A 19,900-nucleotide genomic window follows, 5' to 3' on the forward strand; every position below is an offset into this window, starting at 1 on the left:
AGCGGGAATATGTGATTTAGTGACACCTTTATGGTCAGTAAATGCATCTGGCAGATTATTTGCAATGTGTTGCAAATCTATAATCCTCTGAACTTCAGTTTCAGATTCTTTAGTACGTGGATCTAAGGACTGGATGCCTGTTACATTCCAATCTATTTCCTGACATTCTTTGTGGTTTGATTCTCCCCCTAATGCCGGGAAATGGTCCTCATCAAAAATAGAATCAGCGTATCGAGCAGTAAATAGGTCCCCTGTAAGAGGTTCAAGATATTTTATAATTGACGGAGAATTATAGCCCACATAGATCCCAAGTTTTCTGTGGGGGCCCATGGTTGTACGCTGGGGTGGTGATATCGGTACGTATAATGCGCAACCGAATTTTCGCAGATGGGAAATACTTGGCTGAGTGCCACGAACTAGTTGCAGCGGGGAGGTTGTGTGATATGCAGTTGGTCTGATTTGTATCAGATATGCGACGTGTAATACCGCATGTGCCCAACAAGATGTTGGCAAATTGCAATTCTGTAATAATGGTCAAGCAATTAATTTTACTCTTTTGATGAGAGACTCAGCAAATCCATTTTGAGTATGAACATAAGGCACAAAATGTTATAAATTAATGCCCATAGTCATGCAATAGTCATTAAATGCGCGTGAAGAAAATTCAGCAGCATTATCCATTCGAATTGTTTTTATCTTATTTTCGGGATGGTTTGCTCTTAATTTGATAATCTGAGCAATTAACTTGGCAAAGGCATGATTATGTGTGGATAATAGACATACGTGTGACCATCTAGTAGATGCATCTATGAGTACCATGAAATACCTAAAGGGTCCTGATAGTGGTTGAATTGGACCACATATATCTCCTTGAATGCGTTCAAGGAAATTTAATGACTCATTTTTTTACTTTAAGATAAGATGGTTTTATAATTAATTTCCCACTTGCACATGCGGTGCACACAAAATCTGATGATTTGGGGAATCTTTTAGTTGGAAGGCTGTGACCAATAGAATTGTCAATAATTTTTCTCATCATCCCTATGCCAGGATGACCTAGGCGATCATGCCAAGTCTTGGATTTATTAAGGTCTTGAAAAATTATTTTGTACGAACATGTGGTACGGGTTTTATATAACTGTAATATAATCCAGATGAAAGTGAGGGGAATTTCTCAAGAATTTGTTTCTCAGACCCATTGCTCTTTGTTAAAAGCAAATATTCAGTATTATTTCCAGAGATAGTTTCCATATGGAAATTATTTGATCGAATGTCTTTGAAACTTAGAAGGGTGCGAGTAGATTCAGGACACAAGAGTGCATCCTCAATTACAATGGTAGTACCCATAGGCAGAACGAGTGTGGCTCGTCCTGAACCAATAATTGACGCATCGCGACCGGCAATGGTCATAATATTCCCTTATCTCTTAGTTAGAGTTTGGAAATATTTTATTTCCCTTAATATTGTGTTAGTGGTACAACTGTCCACCAAACATAGTTCTTCTTCCATTGGATTATCTTCTCGTAAAATCTATATAGAGTAAGAGAATATTTTAGGATGACATTTTATTCATTACTCACATATAAATACATACAAAGTATTCATATTACAGTTACACATATGAATATGACATTATGTCTGAATTACATAATATGATTGGTCCGTAGGACTTTATTCTACTTAGAGTTATACAAATTATAACTTCCATTATTACAATAAAATAGCTGATAACATCAAATGAGTGATGTGGAGATTATATGAGATCTCCGTATGCGTCTTGGGTGTATTCCACCATCATGTTGTCGACATCAAGAAGATCTTCATCCTTCTTCCTTGTTTCCTTAGGAGCGCTTTGAGAAGTGCTAGCTTCAAGGTTCTCTTCTTGTTGTAAAGCGTTGAAGTGAGCTTCTGCTTTTCCATGAACTTGTTTGCCTTTCCCAGTGGATTTGAGATATAAATCCGCTAGATGCTTAGGAGTTCGGCATTTGCTAGTACGATGGTTAGTACATCCACACCTTTGACAAATCTCAGATTTGGTGTTTCGGTCATCTTTCTTAAAATGACCTTTACCTTTAGATTGACCAAATGTTTTCTGCTTGTTGTTCCTTTTCCACTTTCCATTGAATTTCTTGAAATTCTTTTTATTCCCCCCATACTTTTTAGTAGACTGAGTGTTAGCATGTGCTTCAGGGAGTGGCATGGAGCCCGTTGGGCGTGTCTGATGATTCTTCATGAGAAGTTCATCATGTTTCTCAGCCTGAAGTAAAGTGTATATGAGCTCAGAATACTTTTTGTATTATTGTTGACGGTACTGCTGTTGTAGTACTCTCATCGAGGGGTGGAAAGTGCACAAGATCTTCTCAATGAGATCTTCTTCTGAAATTGCTTGGTTGCAAAATCTTAGTTTAGAATTAACCTTGTGAACTGCAGAGTTGTATGCTGCCACGGATTTGAAATCTTGGAACCTTATGAGGGACCATTCTCTTTGGGCTTCTGGTAGCATAACTGCTCTTTGTTGGTCATATCTCTCCTTGAGAGAGTTCCATAAAGCAAGTGGATCCTCCTCCATTAAATATTCTATTTTTAAATCAGGATGGAGGTGATGCCTTATAAAACTTAATGCTCCATATTTGACTGCTTGCGGTATTTCCGCAGCGCCTTCAACTGGTGTGATAATTGTGGAACCAAGTTTACGACATTCTAATGCTATCTTGGTATCCATAGCCCATGATAAATAATTACTACCATCTAGCTCAAGTTCATGAAATTCTCTATTCATGACGCCAGCCATTTTCCTGCATGTTGTGATCATGCATAAATTAGTTTTACTACGAGAGTAAAATTTAAGCAACAACAAATGCTTCAAAAGAACAAAGTTCTGAAGTATAGCTGATGCTTTATACTTATATGTGTAGACCTCATTTTATGTAAATGACACTTTGAAGATAGTCACCGTTGTGGTGTAGATCTCGCAACAATGGAGAACATAATCTGGTTTTGACCAGTAGATGTTCATATATCCATTACCTTGTGCCATACTAAATTTTACAAAAACACTTTGAAGGTAGTCATCTGTCAAATGGCTAGATGTAGACCTCACAGTAAGAGTGGATAGTCTGCAATTTGATGCAGTAGGTCACACAGTTACCTTGTGTTTTGCAAGTATAATATTCGAGGTAATCACATCAATTTGCATATTTGGGAGAGCACTCGAAGATAGTCATTTCGCCAGAACAAAAGAGGCGAAACGTAGATCTTTCAGCAATGAGGATAATCAGCAAAGTGCAGAAGATGTCTCATCTACCCTGTGATCCCGAAATATGAATTTGTAAATAAAAATTGCTGTACTTATGAACTACATATTCTAAAAGGAAATGCTGAAGCAATCATGTAGAATATGTACACGTAGTCTGAGACTTTATTTAGATAATACATGGTCTAGATATCCAAACTTACAATACAGTACAAACTGAATATAATAAACAAAGGTTCTTAGTACAATAAAATAGCACTCTCAAATAAACAGAACCGGCTGCTATGCAATATACAAATACTATAGCTATTCTCTGTTGAAAACGCCACAGCACCAGCAGCCATTTATTGGAGTTATTGGCCTGTAAGCCTGATTAGGTGAGGAGCGGGGAGAGTTGGCCTGGCCCATGCACCGACAGAGAGAGGATAAGGAGAGCAGGATCACTAGTTTCCCTACGTCTCCGCCACTTCCAATTTCCCTTCTCTGTTCGTACCTGGACTCAGCACCGCTGCTCGTCAGCTCTCCCTGCCCCGTTTCGCCGTCTTCAATGGAAGCGAGGTGGGCCCCGCTTCGCAGCACGGCCTGCTCCGCTGCTGCTCGCCCCAGGGGCGCCGGTGAGGCCAAGGGCATCCGGCGACCACGCGCCACAAAGGGCTACGCGGTTCTGTGCCATGGCCACGGCGAATTGGCGCAGGATCCGGCGGGCTTCCGGCGGAGGCGTCGGAGGAAGAGGCGGTGCCGGAGGAGGAGGTGGTGTCGCCGGTGATAAAGGTGGTGGCGTCGACGACGAGCCCTGATCCTCTATCTCCTCTTCTTCAACCTTGATCTTGATGTTCAAGTCGGGGATGAAGGGGTAGCGGCCGGTTCCCGCTGCCGCCGGCGTCGGGGATGGGAGATCCGGGCGCGGCCGTATCCAGGAGGGTTGAAGTGCTCCGGCAGTTCGTCTGATGGCGTCGGAGACGGCTTCCGCGGTGGTGCGCCCGTACGCGCTGGGCACGATTCGAACCCGTGCCGCACGCAGTACGGGGGCAGAGGCGGCGGCGCGAGTTCGCAAGGGAACATCTCTTCTTCTCCGAGGAATGGCGCCGATGGACCTCCAAGGAGCCAATCCATAGGAGGGATGGTGAAGACAGATGGCGGCGGAGTCGTCGGTACGATGTAGTCGTCAGCAACGGCCGGAGCCGGAGCCGAAGGCCCAGCATGGTTTGCAGCGGTTGTCGGAGCCGAGGGTCCAGCCTGGTGCACCGTTGTTGCTCGCCCACGGAGCGGGCGGTTGCCTTGGCGTGCGTACCCACGGCGGCGGTTCTGGCGGTGGTTCCAGGCGAAAAAGCGGCGGCGAGGGCCACTCCTTGCGCCAAGTCCCTGACGGCGACGACGACTTGCAGCACGATGGCGATGGGTGCGCGGAAAGCGATGGTTCTCTCTCTGGAGGAAGCGTGCAATAGCGAAAGCAAGCGACCGCAGGTCCCTCCCTGCCATTCTTACCTTTCCTGTGATGGCTCTCTGTCGCTCTCGGCAGAGCGAGTACTGATAACGTGTAAAGTGAAAAAGTGATTTGCCAGCAGTAAATGATTCTCATTGATTGTGCACTATATATACAGGGAGCGGTTACAAATCTGTGAGAGTATTTCTAACCGCAAGCAGCGGTTGCTAATGCGTGAGACATAGCAGTAACTGCACTAAGCAGTTGCTAACATGAGAGAGGAAGTACAACTGCTTCTAGCAGTTAGAGAATACATAGTCGGTTCCTAAGTCGGTTCCTTAATTAGGACTTGATAATTAGTAAATAATCAAGTGCTCTAATTCTATTCCTAACACTCCTCCTTGGATCACGCATCCTCTAGAAGAATCCATCATCCAGTGCTTCTTGTATATTTCATCTAGTGCTTCTTATATAATCGTCATCCTGCTTGAGAATCATTTCTGCAATTTAAGAACCTCCCCCAAAAACCTTGTGGGAAAAATATGAGAAGTAATAGATACACCATTGAAAACTCCTTTAAAACCCTGTGGGGAAAATATAAGGAGAAAATGATATGGTATAATTTATATTGCCTCATTAAAAACCTTTTATGAGAAAACTGATGCCAAAACTCATAAAGGAAAAGAGTACAATAATTATTATCTGATGATAACTAAAGGGTTATAATTCTAGGAGTTTTTCTCCCCCTGAAATTTGCAAATCTTGAAAACGTCTCATACCAATCCCATGAATACATTTCTGGAATGTTGAATTTGGTAAAGACTTTGTGAACAAATCTGCTAAATTGTCACATGATTTGGTTTGCAAAATATCAATTTCTCCATCTTTCTGCAATGAATGTGGAAAGAACAACTTAGGAGAAATATGTTTTGTGATATTACTTTTAATATAACCCATTTGCATTTGATAAAGGGTGAGCTCCTCCATAACGCTTTTTCCGTCCAAAGCAAACTTTGCACGTTTTATTACTTGCCATCCTGTTAAATACTTATACTTACTGTAAAGAAATTACTATATTATAAGTAGTACTTCTTTAGAACATCTGAATTGGCGATTAATTCTTTCGTCTCATAATATAAGGCCTCCTTTGGTTCATAGGATAGAAATATCATAGGAATAGGAAAATCATAGGAAGTGAGGTCGCATGCATCTCACTTTCTATAAGGAAAGAGATGTCACTTGATTTATAGTATAGGATTTTTTTCATTGAGTCTAGGCTAATATTTTTTTTCCTTTAAAATGTGAAGGATTGATTCCTATCCTATATAGGAATAGGAATCATTCCTACAAATCAAAGGGCTTCATAGGAATTTTTCCTACAAAAATTATATCCTCTACAAATCCTACAAGATTCCTCCAAACCAAAGGAGGCCTAAAAGCGTTTCTAACATTAGATGGAGTAGATAACCTGTCACCATCAAAATATATGAATGCTGTCACACGCGAGCTACGTGCGCACAACTATCCATCATTGAATACGTGAAGTGAAGCACATCATGTGCATGTGCATCGATGCCAAAACCTGGGTAAGGGCATGTCCCACATCACGTGTTGGTCTCGGTCATATACTACGCTTTTTTTTGAACCGGGCATAACCCCTTTCCATTACTTTGACATAACGTAAATACAAAGTTTTCACCATTACAGTTACTAAGGAGGCGAGAAAGGGGAAAGCGAGTTCAACGCATCCTTAGGAAACCCACTGCAAGCACTCGTCCTCGAGCAGCTTACCGTGGGGCGAAAACCCAAGGACACCCAAACACAGAACTAGCCCTAAACGATATCATCCAGCGAGATTTTGATACAGCAAAAGAGCTCACGCAGGAGCAGAATGAGAGCGCTCACACAGGAGCAGCATGACCACAGATCAAGACCAAGGCACACGACCAAGATGAGATTAACATGACCCAGCTCAGGCACCGATCCTCTTCCTTCAGTCCTGCTCCATCTTGCCTGAAGCCGCACAAATCCTCATCATGTTTGATGCACTGGCTCTTAGCATTTTTGATCCTCTCTCCATCGCCTCCCGGTCCGTCCCAGTCATCATCCCTGCCCAATAAGAGATGAAACCACAAGCAGAATAAATCACAGCAAAAGGAGTTTTTAATTTTTTCTGTTCAAAGGTAGCTTGGTTTCGGCAATTCCATATAGCTCAGCACACGGCTGCAAGCACAAATGTGTAAAACTTTCCTCCATCAGGAAGGAAAATGTAGCACCATGAAAAGTATTGCCAAATATTGTTCGGACATGTGTCCGTACCCAGAACACACCCCACCGTCCTCTAGACCACCCTGGCCACAGGACATGTGAAGAACAGGTGATTTGAAGTCTCTCTGTTCCAACAGAAAGAACATTTGGGGTTGCCGGCCCATCGTCTTCTACTCATGACATCTCTAGTCAAAATAGCATCCTGGAAGGTTTGCCACACGAAAATTTGAATTTTCAAAGGGATCTTTGCCTGCCAGATACATCTGTAGTTACAACCTGTGATGTTTCTCTCCAGGTAGTCATATACCGATCTGGTTGTAAATTTATTCTTCTTGCCTAGGGTCCAAGCCACTTGATCAGGTTCATCCAATAACTCCCAGGAGTTAACAGTGTTATTGAGTTCATTCCACTGATCTAACAATGCTGCATGCAGCTGTCTCCGGAAGAAGTTTTTCCCTACACCATTTCTAAACTGTTCCACCGTGATCTCCTGTATATTACAAATGTTGTACAACATAGGGTATTTCTGCTCCATAGGGAGCTCGTCATGCAAGGAATCTTTCCACACCCTGGCAAGGTTGCCCGAATTCATAATCACTTTACGACCGGCCAGGTAATATTCTTTTACTTTCATAATAGCTTTCCAGATAGGGGAATCCCTAAATCTGCTTTTGACCGATGTAACCGTATCTTTTTTCAGGTATTTCACTCGGATTACTTCTTGCCACAGCCCTTGCTGTGTTTCCAGTTTCCACCACCACTTGGTGAGAAGACTGATGTTCTGTTTTCGGAGATCTTTCACCCCCAGTCCTCCCTTATTCTTAGATCTACATATTCTGGACCATTTGACCAGGTGATATCTCTTGCGGCCCTCATGTTCTTGCCAAAAGAAGCGCTTACGATGTTTGTCCAGTTTATCAATGACCATCTTAGGCAGGAGAAACATAGACATATAAAAATAGATGATGCTAGTAAGGGAAGAGTTCAGAAGGATAAGTCTTCCTCTTGATGATGCCGCATTGCCTATCCAAGACTCGCAACAATGCAAGAATCGCTCATCAGCGAAGTTCCATTGCAGGCTACGAAGGGCCGAATAGCTGACTGGCACACCCAAATAATTGGTGCGCATGTAACTGGAAACATCGGCTGACCCACATAATTGGTGCGTTGGTGGGATGTGATAACGAGCGAGCGTGTGGGCGAGGGCGCGCGTGCATGTGTGTTGCTATATGTGCATATGTTGTTGTGTGTGTATGCTACTACCCGCTAACCCGCACACACACTGTTCGATCACGTCAAAACACGACGAACGCACGCGGATAAAAAACAGATAGCCAAAGACATATGTCGTGCCTTCTTTTTCTATTTATCTTCTTTTCTAATTTTTTTCACACGGCACAACTTTTCTATGCCTTGGCTGTCTATATACTAATAATATACAGCCACCGACCCAACTCAATCGTATATACGATATAAAAAAAATTCAATCGTAAATCTACACGCACCAAGGCCTAAACTAGCTAAGCTAGACACCATCTAACCTAACTCACGTAGAACTAGTACTCCCTGACGTACACGTACTAACCTAGTATAGGCACTTGACAATGTCCTAACCGGACTACATGACCTCAAACGATCAGCTAGCCAAACTAGCTTGTACTCCTATAACCACCTTTTTCTATTCCAAAGTCAAGATTATTGCTAACACACACACACACACACACACACACACACACACACACACACACACACACACACACACACACACACACACACACACACACACACACACACACACACACACACACACACACACACACACACACATCACACATGAGGGGTAAGAGAGTCTTTTCAAGCGTCAATTAGGCTCAAACTGGATGAAAATATCATAAAGGGCATAAAATTTAGACTCGTTGTTAGATAGATAAGAATAATTTTTTCAGTGTCAAATAAGAAGACGAAATTTAAGACAGTGTTAAATAAAGAATTGTTCCCTATAATAAACATCAAAACAATAATCCCATTTCTCTTTTTAGAAATCCTTTAAATCAAAGCATGCCTCACTATGTTTCCACTATTTAAAATTTAAATTTGCCAAACATACTCAATATTAGACTTGTTTTGTAGATATCGCTAAGAGAAAGACACGTGTTCAATCAAATTATTTATCCAATATGTATTTCAAAAGGTATAACTATTTCAAGTTTGAGATTGAAAAATTGAATTCATGTACTAGTGGGTAGTAGGGAAAAAAGTGGAGTGAGAAAACGAGGGAGCTACTACTACTACTGGGGTGGGGAACTGGGGTTGAGATGTGACATTGTTGGCAAAGTTTTGTCAGTGACCATGGGGAAAAGGACTTAACGTCGCAGCCAGCTGTTAGCATGGGGAAATGTTTGGTTGTGCGCGCGTGTGTGAGAGGGTGTTTGTTTCCAGGGACTTATTGGTTTAGGGACTTAAAAAAGTCCCTGTAAGTCCCATCTTAACCAAACAGGAGGGACTTATAGGGACTTAAAGTGGGCATTTAGGACTTATGAAATAAGACTCTCAAGGAGGAACTTATAGGGACTTATAATTATAGTATGGTCTTTTAGTCCATATTAAGTTCCAGAAACCAAACAGATAGTGATTTTTTAGAGACTTGAGACTAAAAAAAGTCTTAAAACTTATGAAGCAAATAGGAGCACAGCCCGCCAGCCACTCGTGTGCGTGCAGTGCAGCAGCAACTCCTGGTGACCACTGAGTGATGAACTCAACTCTCCTGCTGGCACGTAGGTGATGATATGCATGTCCCTGTCGCAGGTACTGTAGGCACAGTGTGGCCGGTCCCCCATAGTGGACGGTGGTTGCTCCATCCTGTTATGGCGACCGATTTGGCCAGGAATATGGCAGATTGTTTGCACAAGTCCCTGTACCTCTGTTATGCACCTTTATTTTGCCGGTGTGGTAAGAACTTGAGTTAATAATCCTACAACAAGGCGCGGAAATTCACAGGACACGCACCCTGCGCGGTCAGCCTCCCCACTCGATCACGCTGTGATTCATACGTACTGCCGTACATACTGAATACAGTACGTGCGAATATGTTCAAATATACATGTCGGTGTTATACGTATATGTCGTACATACTGCCGTATTCTCCCGCGTTGAAATTCGGGTGACCTTTTTGTTTCATGTTCTTCTCCTTCCTCCCGTCTCTTCATTATTACTCTGGACGAACTCTTCTTCTTTCTCCACATCCACACCATTCTTCGATGTTCTCTCATGTGTTCCTGTCTATTCTCTTTTAGAGCGGAGTTTTATAGATTAAAATTACAATTCGACTGGTAACATCTTGTTTTATTCTTTCAGTTCTGCTACTCAACATACAGCCATATGTTGCCATTTTATGCGATTTCCTGTCCACTGTTCATCTTCTTCTTCCTTCGTCCCTGTCCTGTTTCGCTCTTATGTTCTAATTTTGTCTCGTCCTCTTTTTTTTTTTCATGTTTGTTTCCGTTCCATGGAATTAGTTTCATTTACGTCATCTGGGCTCATGTGTTCGTCCTCTCCTATCACTTCGCTAATTAAGCATAGTTTTTCCCACGTAAAATTACTACACTCTTCTTCTCAAAAAATTATTTTCTCTTCCCTCAAATACTCATATCCTTGTATTCTTCAACAATTGCGTCCTCATACTGTCAAATAGTAATTTGTTGAAAGACCGCGATGTCTTCCTATAAATTTCGCCAGCAATGTAATTTTCAGGTATAAAATAAAATCCACTCCGTCTGTCCCAAAATAAGTGTCTTAACTTTGTACTAACTTTAGTACAAAGTTGTACTAGAGTTGAGACACTTATTTTGGGACGGAGGGAGTACACAGATACGCTTTCCTAGCCAAATGACATCATAATCTGGTTTACCAACAATAAAATCAAGTTTGATAGTACTATATAGAGGCAAATAATAGGATTTGAGTTAAGTTCAACAAAGTACTAAAAAGAGGCAAGTAACACACATGTTAAACTAAATAGTGGTGGTAAAAACATTGTATGTTCTGCCATGCATGCCTACTAACTAGACTCTTTGCACACTGGGCATCCATTTAATGGATTCATTATGTTGACAAAATAAACATACATAATTAAACAAAATGACCAACACAGAAGACATGCATAGATATAGTTCAACATAAAACACATATAAGTAGGGGAACCACTAGGGATCAGACTACTGACACTAGCTTCTTATCAGACCAGTACCAAGCCGTTGGATGAAAGCCCATATGGCCGCTAGATCAGTAGGCTGGCCACTGCACATCTTTCATGGGCAGTTTGCAAAATTAAAACCCAATGAAGCTAACTATGTGGGATTTGGTAATAACTGCTTCAAATATTTAGAAAACTAATGTGACGCTTTCCATATATTTAGCTAACTAATTTGGGATGGTAAGGAGAGTACTAACTGATATTCTTCGAGATATAGGTTGCTACCTTACATGCAAAAATTTGTTTCCAATATTATTCAGTATTGATTATGATGAAATGTTGCTTCAATATGGATTTTTTTTATCTTGACACCATTATTGATGTTTCCATTAGTCGAAGAATTAGCTTCCATGGTTAATGATGTTTGCTTCCTGGGTATAAGACTTTGTGTCTAATAATATATTGTTTCAAAAGCATCGGATATTGCTTCCGTGAAAAATGAAAATATCCTTGCTCCCATGGATGGAAGAATGGTTGGTTTTACAGATGGAAGCACCATTTTTAGGAAACAATCCTTGATAATTGCTTCCAATAACCTCGGCTATTCTAACTGGGGTTTTGGCGCTACATCAAACATACCTGGGCCATGCAGTTTGCTTCCATATGAGAAAAATTCTTTTTCAATTATGGTGAACTCGGTGGAATTTAATTTTGCTTCTGGCCTGGAACATTTTGTTTTCCTTGTCCAACGAAATTGCTTCCAAGACATCTGAAGCTCGTCTCCAACACAGAAAAGAAATACACTTTGCTTCCAAAAAGAGAATAATTTGCTTCCAAAGAAAATAATATTTGCTTCCAAAGTTACAAATATTTGCTCAGATCTATGACACGTCTCCAACGTATCTATAAATTTTGATTGTTCCTTGCTGTTATATTATTTTTCTTGGATGTTTTATATTCATTTTATAGCAACTTTATATCATTTTTTGGGACTAACCTATTGACATAGTGCCCGGTGCCAGTTGTTGTTTCTTGCTTGCTTTTTACTTTGCAGAATATCAGTACCAAATGAAGTCCAAGTGCCACGAAACTTTTTGGAATTTTTTTTCTGCCCAGAAGACAACTTGGGAGCCAAGGAAGTGCAAGAGGGGAGGCCCGTGGGGCCCAGTACCCACCAGGGCGCACTAGAGGCCCATGTCGCACCCAGATGGGTAGTGGGTCCCATGGGAGTCCTTTCAACCATCTCTCAGCTCTATAAATACCCACATATTTTAGAAACCCTAGGGGTTCGACGAAACACAATTTCAGCTTCCGCAAGTTCTAGAACCACGTGATCCAATCTAGAGCCCTATTCCGGCACCCTGCCGGAGGGCAACACGATCACGGATGGGTTCATCATCCTCATTGGTGCTCCTCCGATGATGCGTGAGTAGTTCACCACAGACCTACGGGTCTGTAGCTAGGCAGTAGCTAGATGGCATCTTCTCTCTTTTTGATTCTCAATACTATGTTCTCCTCGATGTTCTTTCAGATCTATTTGATGTATGAATTTTTGCGGTGTGTTTGTTGAGATTCGATGAATTGTGAGTTTATGATCAGATATACCCATGAATATAATTTGAGTCTTCTTTAATCTCTTATATGCATGATTATTATAGCCTCGTATTTCTTCTCCGAAACTTTGGTTTGTTTTGGCCAACTAGAATTATTTTTCTTGCAATGGGAAGAGGTGCTTGATGTCTATACACAACTTGTTCTTGTAGACTCGTGCTGGGCATCCAAGCGCGGAGTTTTGTAGGACAGTAGCAAATTTCCCTCAAGTGGATGACCTAAGTTTTATCAATCTGTGGGAGACGTAGGATGAAAATGGTCTCTCCAAAACAACCCTGCAACCAAATAATAAAAAAGTCTCTTATGTTCCCAACACATCAAATAGAATGGTAATTTGTATAGGTGCACTAGTTTGGCAAAGAGATGGTGATAAAAGCATAGTAATGATGGTAGATATCGATTTTTGTAATAGGAACAATAAAACACAACAATGTTGCAATTGATAAAACGGATCACAGACAGTATTGCAATGCTTGAAAATGAGGCCTAGGGTCCATACTTTCACTAGTGCAATCTCTCAACAATGCTAACTTAATTGGATCATATAACCATCCCTCAACGTGTGATGAAGAATCACTCCAAAGTTCCTATCTAGCGAAGAACATAAGAAGAAATTGTTTGTAGGGTACGAAACCACCTCAAAGCTATTCTTTCCTATCAATCTATCCTAGAGTTCTTACTAAAATAACACCAAGCTATTCTTTCCGATCGATCTAACCAAGAGTTCATACTAAAATAACACCACATGATACACATCAACCAATTCTAATGTCAGCTAGATACTCCAATGTCACCTAGAGTATCTGTGAGTTGATTATACGATATGCTTCAAACAATTTCAGATTCATGATACTCAATCCAACACAAAGAACCTCAAAGAGTGCCCCAAGATTTCTACCAGAGAAAGAAAGACGAGGACATGCATCAACCCCTATGCATAGATTACCCCAATGTCACCTCTGGAATTCGTGAGTTGAGTGCCAAAACACATATCAAGTGAATCAATATGATACCCCATTGTCACCACGGGTATTCATAGCAAGACATACATCAAGTGTTCTCAAATCCATAAAAGTAATCAATCTGATAAGAACAAAATCTCAAAGGGAAAATCAATTCATCACAAGATAGAGAGGGGAAAACACCATATGATCCAACTATATTAACAAAGCCCGCGATACATCAAGATCGTGACATCTCAAGAACATGAGAGAGAGAGAGAGCTTAAACACATAGCTACTGGTACAAATCCTTGGCCCCGAGGGTGGACTACTCCCTCCTCATCATGGTGGCCGCCGGGATGATGAAGATGGCCACGGGTGATGATTTCCCCCTCCGGCAGGGTGCCGAAACAGGATCTAGGTTGGTTTTCATAGCTACAGAGGCTTGCGGTGGCGGAACTTCTGATCTGGGGTTATTTCTGGGTGTTTCGGTATTTATAGGATATTTTGGCATCGGTTTCACGCGAAGATGGGCCTCGAGGTGAGCACAACCCACCTGGGCACACCAAGGTGTCTTGTGCTCACCTCCTTTAGCTTCTGGTCCTCCCACGAAGCTTCTAGTGCCTCTTTTATTCCAAAAAACCATCAAAAAGTTTTGATGCATTTGGAGAACTTTGTTTTGTGCACAAAAAACAACACCACGGTAGTTCTGCTGAAAACAGCGTTAGTCCGGGTTAGTTCCATGCAAAATACCAAAACCATACGAAATTGTTGTAAACATGGCATGAATACTTCATAAATTATAGATACGTTGGAGACATATCAGTGCTTTGTAATGGGTTCGATCTTGCGCTGTCCTCACCCAGTGACAAAAGGGGTAGCGAGGTATCGTATCACCATCACTTTTATTTACCTTTACCTTTTTTAGTTCGATCCTTAGTGATTTCGTAATTTAGTTGAATAAAAGTTTAGTATGATCTATTTTCAAGTTTTAGTTTCGTCATCTATCTATCTATGTAATCGATTGAGAGCTATATAATAAAGTTTAGTTTGAGTTTTATCTCTTTATTTTTAAGTTGCAATCAAATAAAAATAAATAAAAAAAGATCATATACCAATCTTATGGTAAGTAATGACATCACATAAGGAAAAGTATAAGTGGTAAAATTTGTTGAAGGTTGACAAACAAAGCATTGATCAATGATGTAACTCATGAAAAAATTAATAAAGGAAGAGAAGATTCACATGCAAATACACTATCTTGGACATTATTATGATTGTGAGCCACCATTAATTATCATATGTCAAAATTGTTGACGTTGGACAAGGAAGACATCGTAATGAGTTATGTTTGTTCATATCCACATAGAAGTTATATTGTCATAGATCCTCCAACATGTGGTGCTTGCTCAATATTTTTGCTAGCCAAAAATTCTGCACTAAGTAGAGATACTACTTGTGCATCCAAAAACCCTACACCCAACTCACTATTTTAGAGTCCAACATACCTACCTATGGATTGAGTAAGATCCTTCAAGTAAGTTGTCATCGGTGCAAAAAGGTAATAAAATTGCTTCTAAATGTGTTTGATCATTTAGTGTAAGAGAAAATTGAGCGTTGTACAAACTTGTGATGGCAAAGTAATAAAAGCGATGGACTGCGTAATAAAGATTGCTATCATAAGGGGCAATATAACGTGAAGTTCTTTTACATTAAGGGATTGAGCATACAAACAAAAAGCGCATGACAATCTATGCTTACCTCCGCGAAGGTCTTATCTTTTACTTTTATGTATTTACTTTTATGCAAGAGTCAATCCCTATTCCTTTTTATTTTCTCTTTTTGCGAGCATCATGTGGTGGGGAAAGATCTAGGCACATATATCTAGTTGGATATGAGTGGGCATGAGTTATTATTGTTGACATTACCCTTGAGGTGAATATGTTGGGAGGCAAAACTATAAGCCCCTATCTTTCTATGTGTTCGGTTAAAACTTTTTGCTCATGGGTATGTTATGAGTGTAGGCAATCATAGAAGACTAAATGATAGTTGAGTATGTTGACTTGCCAAAAGGCTCCGACATGTGACCCTTCCTGAAAATATGATGAAATGTGGTTGCAAAGTCGTCCAAGAACATAGTTTGTTGGTTTCCAATAAAGTTTATGCTTTTACTTCGATGTTGTGATGAATTGTTAATTTTCATGAGAAGTTATATTATAAAAGTTGTATGGTTTGTTAGAATTTTATATACCAGTTTGTAGGTGTAATAATAATAAGCATGATGCCACTATGTCAGTATTTTGTTTTTATTGACACCTCTCTCTCAAAACATGTGGACATGATTTCCGATATCGGCTTTCGCTTGAGGACAAGTGAGGTCTAAGCTTGGGGAGTTGATACGTCCATTTTACATCATGTTTTCCTACTATTATTTAAAATGTTTTATGGTTAATACTGCTTTATGGAGTAATTCTAATGCCTTTTATCTCATAATATGCAAGGTTTACACGAAGAGGGAGAATACCGGCAGCTGGAATTCTGGACCTGGAAAAAGCTACGTTAGGCCAACTATTCTGCACATCTCCAAATGAGATGAAAATTCACGAAGAATTATTTTGGAATATATGAAAAATACTGGAGAAAATAAGTACCAGAGGGGGGCCACCTAGTGAGCACAAGACACTAGGGCGTGCCCGGCCCCCCAGGTGTGCCTGGTGGGTTGTGCTCAGCCCAGCCCACATCTGGTGCCTATCTTCTGGTACTTAAGGTCTTTTGACCTAGAAAAAATAAGGGGGGGGGAGACTTTGGGGATGAAGCGCAACCGTCTAGAGGTGGAACTTGGGCAGGAGCACTTTTGCCCTCCGGCAGAGCGATTCTGCCGAGGGAACTTCCCTCCCAGAGGGGGAAATCGAAGCCATCGTCATCACCAACTACCCTCTCATCTTTGGGAGGCCAATCTCCATCAAAATCTTCAAGAGAACCATCTCATCTCAAACCCTAGTTCATCCCTTGTGTTTAATCCTTGTACCGGAACCTCAGATTGGTACCTGTGGGTGACTAGTAGTGTCGATTATTTCATGTAGATGATTACTATATGGTTTATTTGGTGGAAAATTAGACGTTCAGATCTATTATGCTATTCAATACCCCTATGATCTTGAGCATGAATATTATTTGTGAGTAGTTACCTTTGTTCTTGAGGCCACGGGAGAAATCATGTGAACTTGACATGTGTTTGATATTCCGATGATATGTATGTTGAGATTCCCTTAGTGGTGTCATGTGAATGTCGACTACATGGCACTTCACCATCCTTGGGCCTAAGGGGATGCATTGTGCAGTAGTTATTAGATGATGGGTTGCTAGAGTGACAGAAGCTTAAACCCTAGTTTATGCGCTACTTCGTAAGGGGCTGAATTGGATCCATATGTTTAATGCTATGTGTTGGGGATATAACTCCTAGGTATGACCCACCCAGGAGGGTCCGAGTCACACCATTGGAGGATTAAGATGAGAAGGCCCAATGAGGTTCAAGAATACAGATGGTGGTTCATAGAGCGAGCTTATTGAAGGCCCAAGACCTGTTGTAGACTTGAGGCCCAAGGGTGTGGGCCGCCGTGTGTTAAACTTGTTCTGTAAGGTAGGTTTAGTAAAAAACCGAGCCGGTCACGTTTCTGTGAGCCGGCCGGGACTCTGTAAACTGCCGAGCATCAACCTGTATATAAAGGGGTGACCCGACAACGGGTGAACTCAAGAAATAGACGACCGAGAACTAGGTCAAGTGTATTCGCTTCCTTGTGATCGAAACTCAAGCAATACAACTAAAAGCAGGAGTAGGCTTTTACCTCGTTGAGAGGGGCCGAACCTGGGTAAACTCTCTGTGTCCTTTGTCCCGTTTAACCCCCTTAAGCTAACCTAGTGTGATAGCTCCACACCTAAGTCCTTTCACTAGGGCATCTGCCGCGACAAATCCATGACAGTTGGCGCCCATGCTACTTCTTGAGCTTGTGTTGGTTTTTCCCTTGAAGAGGAAAGGGTGATGCAGCAAAGTAGAGTAAGTATTTCCCTTTGAGAACCAAGGTATCAATCCAGTAGGAGACAACGAACAAGTCACCGAATACCTGCACAAACAATCAAACAAACTTGCACCCAACGGGATAAAGGGGTTGTCAATCCCTTCACAGTTACTTGCAAAGGTGAGATCTAATAGGGATAGATAAATGGTAAAGTAAATATTTTTGGTATTTTTGGTTTATAGATAGGAAAGTAAAAGATTGCAAAGGAAGTAAATCGGAAACTAAAGTTGTAGATTGGAAACTTATATGATGGGAAATAGAAACGTATATGATGGAAAATAGACCCGGGGGCCATAGGTTTCACTAGAAGCTTCTCTCAAGATAGAAAAAATTATGGTGGGTGAAAAAATTACTGCCAAGCAATTGATAGAAAAGCGCAAAGTTATGACGATATCTAAGGCAATGATCATGAATATAGGCATCAGGTCCGTCTCAAGTAGACGGAAATGATTTTGCATCTACTACTATTACTCCACACATTGACTGCTATCCAACATGCATCTAGAGTATTAAGTTCATAAAGAATGAGGAGGCGACGACGAGGTTGGGGAGGCGTCGGCAACGGCGATGTCAGGGAGGCATCGGCGATGGTGACGGCGACGAGGAGCGGGCGGCGACAGGGAGGGCGCAGCGGCAGCGATGGCAACAACGACGAGGAGAGCAGCATGGCGGCGGCGGGGCGCATGGGAGTTGGCGTCGGGGGAGAATGTGGAAAAATTCCTATGTGTTGGTTATATAGGAAAGCCTTTGTTCCCGATTCGTGGCATCAACTGGGACCAATGCACCCCTTTAGTCCCGGTTGATGCCACCAACCGGGACCAAAGGTCAGTTTTCAGCAGCCCAAAGGGCGGGAAACAGGGACCTTTGGTCTCGGTTGGTGACACCAACCGGGACTATAGGGGGGCATTGGTCCTGGTTGGTACCACGAACCGGTACGAATGCACCCCTTTAGTCCTGGATGGTGCCACCAACCGGGACCAAAGGCCTTGTGCTACTCGCGGCCAGAAGTTTAGTCTCACCTCGCTAGTTGAGAGGGGCTCAGAGTTGTTTATAAGCCTCACTGCCGCTGCCCTCTCGAGCTCCTCTCAAATGGAGGCTTACAGGCCTAAACACACTGTCTCTGCCTGTGGGCCTACTGGGCCTTCTGCGGGCTTGAATCCTTGCCCATGGTTGGGTTTCTAGTCGTATTCAGGCCGTGGTGGCCGAGTAGGTGGCATTTTTTTTATTTTTTTCCAGTTTTTCGTTTTGTTTTTTGCTTTATTAATTTCCTTTTGTTTCTACTTACAGTTTTTCAATGATTCTTTTTGCTGTTAGGTCAAAAAAATTATAAACTTTCTGTTAGTGCCATTAGTTTTCAAATTTGAATAGTTTAAATTTGAATTTTTTGAAATTTGTGTGAATCACTAGTTTGTGAATAAGTTTACTATAAAAATAAATTTTTAAGTGATTCTTTTTCCTGCTATTTAATATTACTGTGTTTTATCATTATATTCAATTTGGTAATTTTAGGTTATTTTAAATATCTGTTTTAATCAAAAACAAATTTTTTTATTTTAGTTTGCTAATAAAGTTTCTAACAAAAAATTTATTTATGAAAATTCCTTTTGCTATTAATGTTTTGAACAGAAAATACTTTGATAATTTTAGTTGCAGAAATTTTATATAATTTTAGTTTCAAAAATACTAGAGGTTTATAAAAGATTTTTAGTCGATTCATTTTGTTATTAGAGTTTTATAAAAGGTTTTTTGTTGATTCTTTTTGTTATTGAAGAATATTATAGTTTTGTTTTAGTTGATCATAACATAAATTTTTAATTGATTATTTTTAGTTCATTATTTTTGCTATTAGTTTTGCTATTAGTTCATGTCTTTTTGCTATTAGTTCATTATTTGAGCTTAATGACCATGAAATTGAAAAGCACTACAAATGAACTCTGAAAAGGTTGAAAGTTGGCATGGTATCATCATTTCACCCACATAGCATGTGCTAAAATGTTAAGAGGGTTACGGCAAAAACTGGATGCACTTCGTGTACAAAATGGACAATCTCTTTCGAAGTATGAGGGTTTCAAACAAAAACTCATCTCTTACTAAGGGATTTCATTTTTTTGAACTTATTTGAACTCCAGACTTTTT

This window comes from Triticum aestivum, chromosome 1A (genome assembly GCF_018294505.1).
Source record: "Triticum aestivum cultivar Chinese Spring chromosome 1A, IWGSC CS RefSeq v2.1, whole genome shotgun sequence".
Lineage (NCBI taxonomy): Eukaryota > Viridiplantae > Streptophyta > Magnoliopsida > Poales > Poaceae > Triticum > Triticum aestivum.